Genomic DNA, 9,769 nt, shown 5'->3' on the forward strand with positions numbered 1-9,769 from the left:
GTTCCTGTGTACTCTTCATCCAACATCCCCAAAAGTTAGGTTTGAGGCCGAGTGCGGTGGCTCACGCACACTCATCCCAGCACTTTGGGAGGCCGAGGTGGGTGGATCACCTGAGGTCAGGAGTTCGAGACCAGCCTGGTCAACATGGCGAAACCCCGTTTCTATGAAAAACACAAAAATTTCCCCAAATGTGGTGGCAGGCGCCTGTAGTCCCAGCTACTTGGGAGGCTGAGGCAGGAGAATCACTTGAACCTAAAAGGCGGAGGCTGCAGTGAGCCGAGATGGCGCCACTGCACTCCAGCCTGGGTGGCAGAGCGAAACTCCGTCTCAAAAAAAAAAAAAAGTTAGCTTTGAGGATAGTGATCAATTGTAGAATGATCAGAATCAGGGAATGGCACTGATACAACAGGATCACCCAGCAGACCCCTCATGCACACCCTGCTGACCGTCCCACTCACACCTGCTGACCATCACATTCACCCCTGCTGACCGTCCCACTCACCCCTGCTGACCGTCACACTCACCCCTGCTGACCGTCCCACTCACCCCTGCTGACCGTCCCACTCACCACTGCTGACCGTCACACTCACCCCTGCTGACTGTCACACTCACCCCTGCTGACCATCCCACTCACCCCTGCTGACTGTCACACTCACCCCTGCTGACCATCCCACTCACCACCCTTTCCTAGTCCAGGGTCCCATGTTGTGTTTAGTCCTTGTGGCTGGCCCCTTAGTCTCTCAATCTGGGACAAATTCTCAGTCTTTGTTTTTTCATGACATTGACAGTTTTAAAGAATATTGTCAGTTATTTTGTGGACTATCCCTTAATTTGGATTCACTCTAGATTTCCTCGTAATTAAATTCCACTTATACAGCGGGGCACAGTGGCTCACATCTGTAATCCCAACACTCTGGGAGGCCAAGGTGGGAGAATCACTTGAGGCCAGAAGTTAAGACTGGGCAATATAGCTAGACCCCATCTCTACAAAATAAACAGTAAAACAACAAGAACAACAACAACAAAAAAACAAGCCAGATGTAGTGGTGCATGCCTGTAGTCCCAGCCACGGAAGCTGTAGTGAGCTGTGATCGCACCACTGTACTCTAGCCTGGGCAACACAGTGAGACCCTATCTCTTAAAAAAAAGAAAGAAAAAGAAAAGAAAAAGAAAAAAAATCAGCCGGGCACGGTGGCTCAAGCCTGTAATCCCAGCACTTTGGGAGGCTGAGACGGGCGGATCACAAGGTCAGGAGATTGAGAACATCCTGGCTAACACGGTGAAACCCCGTCTCTACTAAAAAAATACAAAAAACTAGCCGGGCGAGGTGGCGGGCGCCTGTGGTCCCAGCTACTCCGGAGGCTGAGGCAGGAGAATGGTGTAAACCCGGGAGGCGGAGCTTGCAGTGAGCTGAGATCCGGCCACTGCACTCCAGCCTGGGCGACAGAGCCAGACTCAGTCTCAAAAAAAAAAAAAAAAAAAAAAGAAAAAGAAAAAAAAATCAAGCTGTACAATTTTGGCAAGAATATCCCAAAAGCAATGCTGATGGAGTTTCCTGGTGTCCATCTGCCTGTTGCTGGTGATGCTGACTTTAGCCCGGGGTTTGGTGGTGTCTCCTCCCTGTTGACTTTGATGACGGTTCCCACCAGGACTCTGTGGCTGAGTTGGAATTCTATGGTAAGGAAAAGCTGTCTCTCCCCAAAGCCTATTTTATATTTACGTCAGTACGGACTTGTGGATTATTCTCTGGGTTATATTTAACACCTCATCAATATCTTCCCTTACATTGTTCAGATTTGCCCACTGGACTCCTCACCATGGAATCCGATGTCATGCGGGTGTGTCCGGCCGGTGTTGGCTGCAAGTGTTTTCTCCTGACTCACACCCAGGAGAGCTGCAGCCTCCACCGGGTGAGGCAGCCTTGGAAAAGGAGGTGGGTGCTGTCCTGCTGTGGAGGGGCTGGTGGGAGGTGGGTTCTGCAGGATTAGTCCAGGGAGATGCAGCTTTGGAGGAGCTGCTCACCCGGGGATCCCTGAGGCCGCCCGCACCTGAGAGGCTGCCCCACACACCAGCCTCAGCGTCGGGAGGGGCCACCCCACACGCCAGCCTCAGCGTCGGGAGAGGCCGCCCCACACGCCAGCCTCAGCGTCCCCCACGCCAGCTTCAGCGTCGGGAGAGGCCGCCCCACACACCAGCCTCAGTGTCAGGCTATGAGCCCCACACTCCAGCCTCAGTGTCGGAAGAGGCCGCCCCAGATGCGGGTCTCAGCCTCAGGCTATGAGCCCCGTTTCTGCCACTGGGCTCCTCCTACGTGTGTGTCAGCATCAGATGCAAAGAAAGGAGACGTATCCTGGTGGGGGGACCCAGAGTCTCCGTTGCCCCCACAGGTCAGTCTCTGGGTGCCTCCCTTGGTGCTGAGAGCAGGGAGGCCTGGGAGCCATCCCAAGCCTGTCTCAGTTCACGCATCCCTGCCTGGCAGGACCCAGAGAGAGCTGGGTGGGTGGGGCAGCCACTCCCAGCAGTTCCAAGAGGATCTGGAGGAAACATGACTTACTGCAAGGAGACGGCCGGCTAGCGGTGGAGCCTCGGGCGCCCTCAGGGGAGAGGCTTCCGGGGGCAGCTGCCACCCTTCTGTGATGCCGGCCTCCTTCCCGCCATGCAGCATGCCCACGGCTCCCAGACGGTGGAGCCGCCGCTGGTTCACACTCTAGGGAGTTTTCCCGGCAAGGGATCCCTCCAGCCAGGGCACGCAGCAGAGTGCCCTTATGACGTGCTCGGGGATAGAGCCACCGCTCCCAAGCGTCCCTGCCCAGAAAGGCAGGTGGGATGTTGGCCGTAGACACAACAACCAACGCTTGCTGTCGTGGGGCCTGTTGGACAGAGGGACAATGGAGGCCAGAGAGGCAAAGGCGACTTGTCCAAAATCACCCAGCCAGGGCCACTGGCCACCTGCTCAGCACTGCAGCTCGTAGTGCCAGGGACCTGCAGACACTCACTCACACTCATGGAGCCAGGAGGGCCAGTCCATGAGCACAGGGCACCTCAGAGTCCCGGGTGGGCATTCTCCGGCGTCCTTCTTCTGAAGCCCCTGAAAAGTCGCTGAGAAAGACAGAGGGTGACAAGAAGAGGACAGGTGTGAAACGCTGCACAGCTGGATTCCAGGTGCCAGCAGGACCCAGAGACCACGGCGCTCCCTTCTCCCTACTAACTGGACACTCCGAGAGGAGTTCTAGACGTGGCAAGAAAAAACAAGTCCGGGTCACTTCTTTCCCAGAATTGAGAAAAATGACCGCATTTGTCAGCAAAGCATGCACCAGGCGAGCCCTGCCTTGCTGTTTAATTCATCCCAATGCTCCTTCCGGCAGGGCCCTTAGAGGATGCTGCTCAGGAGGCAAAGCTCAGGACCCTGTACCAGGAGGCCCCGCCCCGGACCCGACAGAGGCAGAGCTCAGAACCCCGCACCAGGAGGCCCCGCCCCGGACCCGACAGAGGCAGAGCTCAGGACCCTGCACCAGGAGGCCCCGCCCCGGACCCGACAGAGGCAGAGCTCAGGACCCCGCACCAGGAGACCCCGCCCCGGAGCCCGGATCACTCCAGGAATCACAGCTTTCCGGAGGAGCACCTTGCTACTGAGCCTTTGGGGTCCTGCGTGGGCCAGTTCTTCTGCTCAGGGACCTGCAGTGACCTTGTGCTGGGTCATGTTCTTCTTGGCACAATGGGCACTTCCTGGGCAGGTGGTCCTGGCCCCTGGGAGCTCGGGGATAGAAACACAGAAGAGATGTGGTCGGTGTATCTCTTGGATGACTCCACTTAGCGTAGTGTCCCCTGCGTCCAGCTTCCACCAGAGCGTGCCTTGGTGAGATAGTTGCCAGCATGGAGGCGGCAAGATCAGCCTGGGCCACTGCCAGCCTTGGCTCAGCTGACAGCTGCTGCATGACTTTTGGCATGGCCTGTGGTTCCCCTCGGCCTCCCCATCTGTTGAGCAAGAAGTGGATCTGGGCCAGAGACAAGCTGGCAGCCGTGGCTGGGCAGCACCCACAGGCGTGTGCATCTTAGGGCCGTGTGGTGCTGTTGCAAGTTCGCCGTACGCTGCTGAGGGGGATGGAAGATGGTTCGGCCGCTCTGGAAAACCGTCCTGCAGGTTGTTAAGCTAGACACGCTCCTACCAGAGACTCAGCCATTCCACTCCCAGGAATTCTTTCCAGAGGGATGAAAACGTGTTCACACAAGGACTTACGCATGAATGTCCACAGCAGTTTTATTTGTGATAGCAAAAACCTGGGGGAGAAAACCAAAATGTCTACCAACAAGTGATTGGATGAAGAAATTGTGGTGCATCCATACAACTCAGAAATAAAAAGGAGTGGAATTTTGAAACACATGACAACATGGAACGTGAAAATAATTATGCTGCATGCAAGAAGGAGTATATACATGTGACTTCATTCATACAAAATTCTGCAAAAGGCAGTTGCCTATAGTGACGTCGGCGGTTCCTGGGGACGGGGTGGGAGGACGCAGGGCAGGAGGACATGCTCTGGGTGACGAGGTTCACCCTGGACCATGGGGAGGGTTTCGAGGGTGTGCACATAGGTCGAAGCTTTCCAGATTGCCACTTTCACACGTGTAGTTGATTGTGTCAAATAACCCTGAGTAGAGCTGGTCAAGATGTTTGAAAGTATATTCAAAACTGGGAAATTGAACATGATGACCCCAATTGCACATTTCTGTTGGAAAATGAGAAGCTCTGGTAACACTAGGCCTGTATTCAGGTGTGGTTTGGGAGTGGGGTGTGGCTTTTGTGGGCTGGGCGTGGCAGAGTTGGGCTGGGCATGGATGGGCGTGGCGTGGCTGGGCTGGGTTGGGTGTGGTTGGTCGTGGCTGTGTTGGGCTGGGTGTGGCTTTTGTGGGCTGGGCATGGCTAGGCTGGGCTGGGTTGGGTGTTGTTGGTCGTGGCTGTGTTGGGCTCGGTGTGGCTGGGCTGGGCTGGGTTGGGTGTGGTTGGTCGTGGCTGTGTTGGGCTGGGCGTGGCTGGGCTGGGCTGGGTTGGGTGTGGTTGGTCGTGGCTGTGTTGGGCTGGGCGTGGCTGGGCTGGGCTGGGCATGGCTAGGCTGGGTTGGGTTGGGTGTGGTTGGTCGTGGCTGTGTTGGGCTGGGCGTGGCTGGGCTGGGCTGGGCATGGCTAGGCTGGGTTGGGTTGGGTGTGGTTGGTCGTGGCTGTGTTAGGCTGGGCGTGGCTGGGCTGGGCTGGGCATGGCTAGGCTGGGTTGGGTTGGGTGTGGTTGGCCATGGCTGTGCTGGGCTGGGTGTGGCTGGGCTGGACATGGCTGCACTCAGCTGTGCTGGGCTCGGCTCCTGCTCTCTGCACAGGCCTCAGCACTCCTCACCGTCCACTCACTCTGCCGTCCAGCATCATTGCTGGTTTCGTCACCTCTGCAGATTGTGTCCCTTACGCCTGGCCAGCTGCTGCCATCGGGGGTGGCTGCCTGGTGCCTGCACAAGTTTGAGTTTGATGGACTTAAATTAATTTCACACTTTTAGTAACGGAAACTTTGGCCAATCTCTGTTTTCCTACAGAAGCTTCAGGCATGAAAAGCATATGGTGTCTACGGCGCTATCAGCCCTCCCAGCCCTGCACACTCCCTCCCTCCTCCCTGGGTGGCCAAGAGGCAGCTCAAGGGTTTGCACATCAGGGTGGCGCTGGGTGTCCTTCCCCTCCCTCGCCCTGGCAGTTCCAGGCCCTATGCCAGGACCACACGCCTCCCCCACAGGTCCTCTCACGGCACTGGTGCCCCCAAGCACACAATCCCTTCTCCCCAATCCCAGGCTCCTCTGTCATGGGATGGGCGTGAATTCTTGGAGGCCGAGGGTGTGGCCTGCCCAGGGCCACTGGGAAAATGCAGGGTGAACTGTGGCCCTGGGTGACTCTCGTGAGCCCCTCCTCCACCCCCACAGCCCCTGAAGAGTGGGACAGGCTCAGGATCGCGTCCTGGAGTGAATCGTGCTCCTGAAATGGGGACTGTGGTGCAGTCACATCATCCCTTCGCACGGCGGCCAGCAGGACACCTTCAGGGCACTTCTGGGAAACATCCTCAGGCCTGACCACGCCTGGACAGTGATGCTGTGCACCAGGAGCGCTTCCCAGAGCGGGAGCAGGCGCTTGCTGGCTGGAGCTCCCCCTCTGTGTCTGACGCCTCGTGCCCCGAATGTTCAGGGTTCCGGTGCTCAGCAAGAACCTGTCCAGACGCGCTGGGGAGAGGCACTCCCACAGATCATCGGGGGCCAGCTGGACCATGGCATGTGCCAGACACTGCAGCCCAGCAGTGGTGCACGCTCCTCCAGGGCACACAGAGCAGTGACCAAGGCCGACCACACTGGGTCCCAGCACAGGTCTCAGTAGATCTTGAAAGACTCAAGTCGTGCAGAGAACAAAGTGAAAATAAATCTCAAGATTTGTTGAGACTTGTGTTCCTTGACTATCCTAGAATTAGAGTGAAAGGAGAACCCAATACAGAAAGATAATAGAACATCCTGATACATTAAGCAACTCACTTCTAAATAACTCGTGAGTGGCTGGGCATGGTGGCTCATGCCTGTAATCCCAGCACTTTGGGAGGCCGAGGCAGGTAGATCACTTGAGGCCAGGAGCCTGAGACCAGCCTGGCCAACATGGTGAAATCCTGTCTCTACTGAAAATACAAAAATTCGCTGGTCATGGTGGCCCACACCTATAATCCCAGCTACTCAGGAGGCTGAGGCACAAGAATCATTTGAACCCAGGAGGTGGAGGTTACAGTGAGCCAAGATCACAACACTGCACTCCAGCTGGGGTGACAGAGCGAGACTCCATCTCAAAAAAACGAAAAGAGCTCATGAGTTATTTAGAAGTTGTTAATTAAACAACATATCAACAGAGGAGGTGACCTGGTGTTTTTAAAATGTAACTTTCGTTGTCATTCAGGTAGGGTGAGGCCCACAGATCAGGAGACAACCACCATCGAAAAGACGATTTGTCACCTGTTCCAAGAGGACAGAGCTGGCAGCACTGCCATGGTGAAGGGGCACAGGGAAGCACCAGGGTGGGCCAGGAGGCAGAGGGAGCGAGGAACGTGGTGTGGGAAGGACCAGGCCAGGGGGTGGACAGGTGGAGAACTGGCCGGTTGCATTAATGCCAGCTGGTCTGGGTGTAGCTCCTGGCCCTGGGGTGATTAGGGTAGAGGGACATTGGCCCAGAGTGTGGCCCAGTTAGGGAGCAGTTGGAGGGTGGGCTCTGGATTCCTTGATTTGCTTATGCAAGGAGCTCTTGCTGGGGAGCCCTAGGAAGGGGAGCCCCTCCTGGGTCACCCAAATGTCAAAGCATGGAAACATAGGGTTAATGCAGAGGTAATTAGACAGTATTTTGAATTCAATGGAAATTAAAACAACATATCAACGTTTGTGAGATGCAAATTGAGTAGTGTTTAGGATACATTTTACAGCAGTAATTGCTGAAATGATAAAAAAGGAAGAGATCACAAAGCACTCTAAGCCAAGAGCCAGCAAGCTGCAGCCCACCGGCCACGTCTGGCCCCTTCCTGCAGCCCACCGGTCACGTCTGGCCCCTTCCTGCGGCCCACCGGCCACGTCTGGCCCCTTCCTGCGGCCCACCGGCCACGTCTGGCCCCTTCCTGCGGCCCACCGGCCACGTCTGGCCCCTTCCTGCGGCCCACCGGCCACGTCTGGCCCCTGCCCACTGTTGAAAATAAAGTTATGCTGGAGAACGACTTGGTACTTACGTGTTTTCTGTCGCTGCTTTCATGCTACAACAGCAGTTGAGTGGTTGTGACACACACCACATGACTCACAAAACCAAACATATTTACTCTCCAGCCCTTTACAGAAAACGCATGCCAACTATGATGGGAGCTTTCACCTGGAGAAACGAGTAAGGGAAAAATACATACACAACGCAGGCAGAAAGCAGAAGGTGATAAAGATCAGGGTGGAAATCAACTGAACAAAAAACAAAAACAGAAAATAGAGGAAATAAATGAAACCAAAGCTGATTCTTTGAAAAGATCAATACAATTGATAAGTTTCTGGATGGACTGACCCCAAAACAAAGAGGAGACACTCATTACAAACTTGGAAGCTAAAAAGGACATCACCACAGACCCTACACCCTCTGCCTTCCCTGGCTCTCCCCATTCCGGGGCTCTGCCCCCTCTCTTCCCCCACTCTCCCCCTTCCGAGGTTCCGCCCCCTCTCTTCCCCCACTCTCCCCCTTCCGAGGTTCCGCCCCCTCTCTTCCCCCACTCTCCCCCTTCCGAGGTTCCGCCCCCTCTCTTCCCCCACTCTCCCCCTTCCAGGGTTCCGCCCCCTCTCTTCCCCCACTCTCCCCCTTCCAGGGTTCCGCCCCCTCTCTTCCCCCACTCTCCCCCTTCCGAGGTTCCGCCCCCTCTCTTCCCCCACTCTCCCCCTTCCAGGGTTCCGCCCCTCTCTTCCCCCACTCTCCCCCTTCCAGGGTTCCGCCCCTCTCTTCCCCCACTCTCCCCCTTCTGAGGTTCCGCCCCCTCTCTTCCCCCACTCTCCCCCTTCCAGGGTTCCGCCCCCTCTCTTCCCCCACTCTCCCCCTTCCGAGGTTCCGCCCCCTCTCTTCCCCCACTCTCCCCCTTCCAGGGTTCCGCCCCTCTCTTCCCCCACTCTCCCCCTTCCAGGGTTCCGCCCCCTCTCTTCCCCCACTCTCCCCCTTCCAGGGTTCCGCCCCCTCTCTTCCCCCACTCTCCCCCTTCCAGGGTTCCGCCCCTCTCTTCCCCCACTCTCCCCCTTCTGAGGTTCTGCCCCCTCTCTTCCCCCACTCTCCCCCTTCCAGGGTTCCGCCCCCTCTCTTCCCCCACTCTCCCCCTTCCAGGGTTCCGCCCCCTCTCTTCCCCCACTCTCCCCCTTCCAGGGTTCCGCCCCTCTCTTCCCCCACTCTCCCCCTTCTGAGGTTCTGCCCCCTCTCTTCCCCCACTCTCCCCCTTCCGTGGTTCCACCCCTCTCTTCCCCCACTCTCCCCCTTCCGGGGTTCCACCCCTCTCTTCCCCGGCTCTCCCCTTTCCGGGGTCCCCCCTCCTCCCTTCCCCGGCTCTCCCCTTTCTGGGGCTCCCCCTCCTCTCTTCCCTTTCCGGGGTCCCCCCTCCCTTCCCCGGCTCTCCCCCTTCTGGGGCTCTGCCCCCTTCTTACCTGTAGGACTCCTTTTCCCAGGTTGGGGTTTCTATCTGCGTTTTAGCTGCTTGTGTTGCCATGTGGATGTGAGAGTGGGGCTTGCCTTCCAGAAAAAGCCACGAGGAGGAAACCAGAAACCCCACGGCAGGTCACTCCTCCAAGTTCCGCCTCCGCCCTGCAGTCTCCTTACTTTGCAGGTCCTCCGTAGTTTGCGTCTCGTCCGGAGCTTGGTCACAGTTAGTGGAGGGCTAGGCTAAGCCATAGCAGGCTCGTGGATAAAACGCCACCTCCCTGGCTCTTTCCCAGGATTTCCTGGCAGAGACCACATTTATAAGCCATGCAGTGTAGTCACCTGCTGTGTGCCAGGCAGCAAGCGCCATTAGCCTGGGAGATGGTGAACAGCTCCTGGGGGCACCAGCCAGCACCATCACCATTTGGCAGGGGAGGCTGCAGCCATCTCCTTGTCAGGTGAATGAGCCCATGTTGATGCAACACCTTCCTCTTCTGTGCCAATCCTGGGCTGATGTCCTCAGACACAGGCAGCAGTGGAAGTGGCCACCAGCCCACCACGGCCTAGGGAGAAG

General features: G+C 57.0%; 1 long non-coding RNA gene across 1 annotated transcript; it reads right to left on the reverse strand.

Moving 5' to 3' along the window:
- Positions 1-4,236: 4,236 nt before the first annotated feature.
- LOC144332219 (uncharacterized) lies at positions 4,237-9,324 on the reverse strand. Its single transcript, XR_013400113.1, has 3 exons — positions 9,204-9,324; positions 7,775-7,991; positions 4,237-6,480 (listed from the first exon to the last, which is right to left on the reverse strand). It is a non-coding gene; the product is annotated as an uncharacterized LOC144332219 (long non-coding RNA).
- Positions 9,325-9,769: the final 445 nt, after the last annotated feature.

The sequence above is a fragment of the Macaca mulatta genome, chromosome 10 (genome assembly GCF_049350105.2).
Source record: "Macaca mulatta isolate MMU2019108-1 chromosome 10, T2T-MMU8v2.0, whole genome shotgun sequence".
NCBI classification, from domain to species: Eukaryota; Metazoa; Chordata; class Mammalia; order Primates; family Cercopithecidae; genus Macaca; species Macaca mulatta.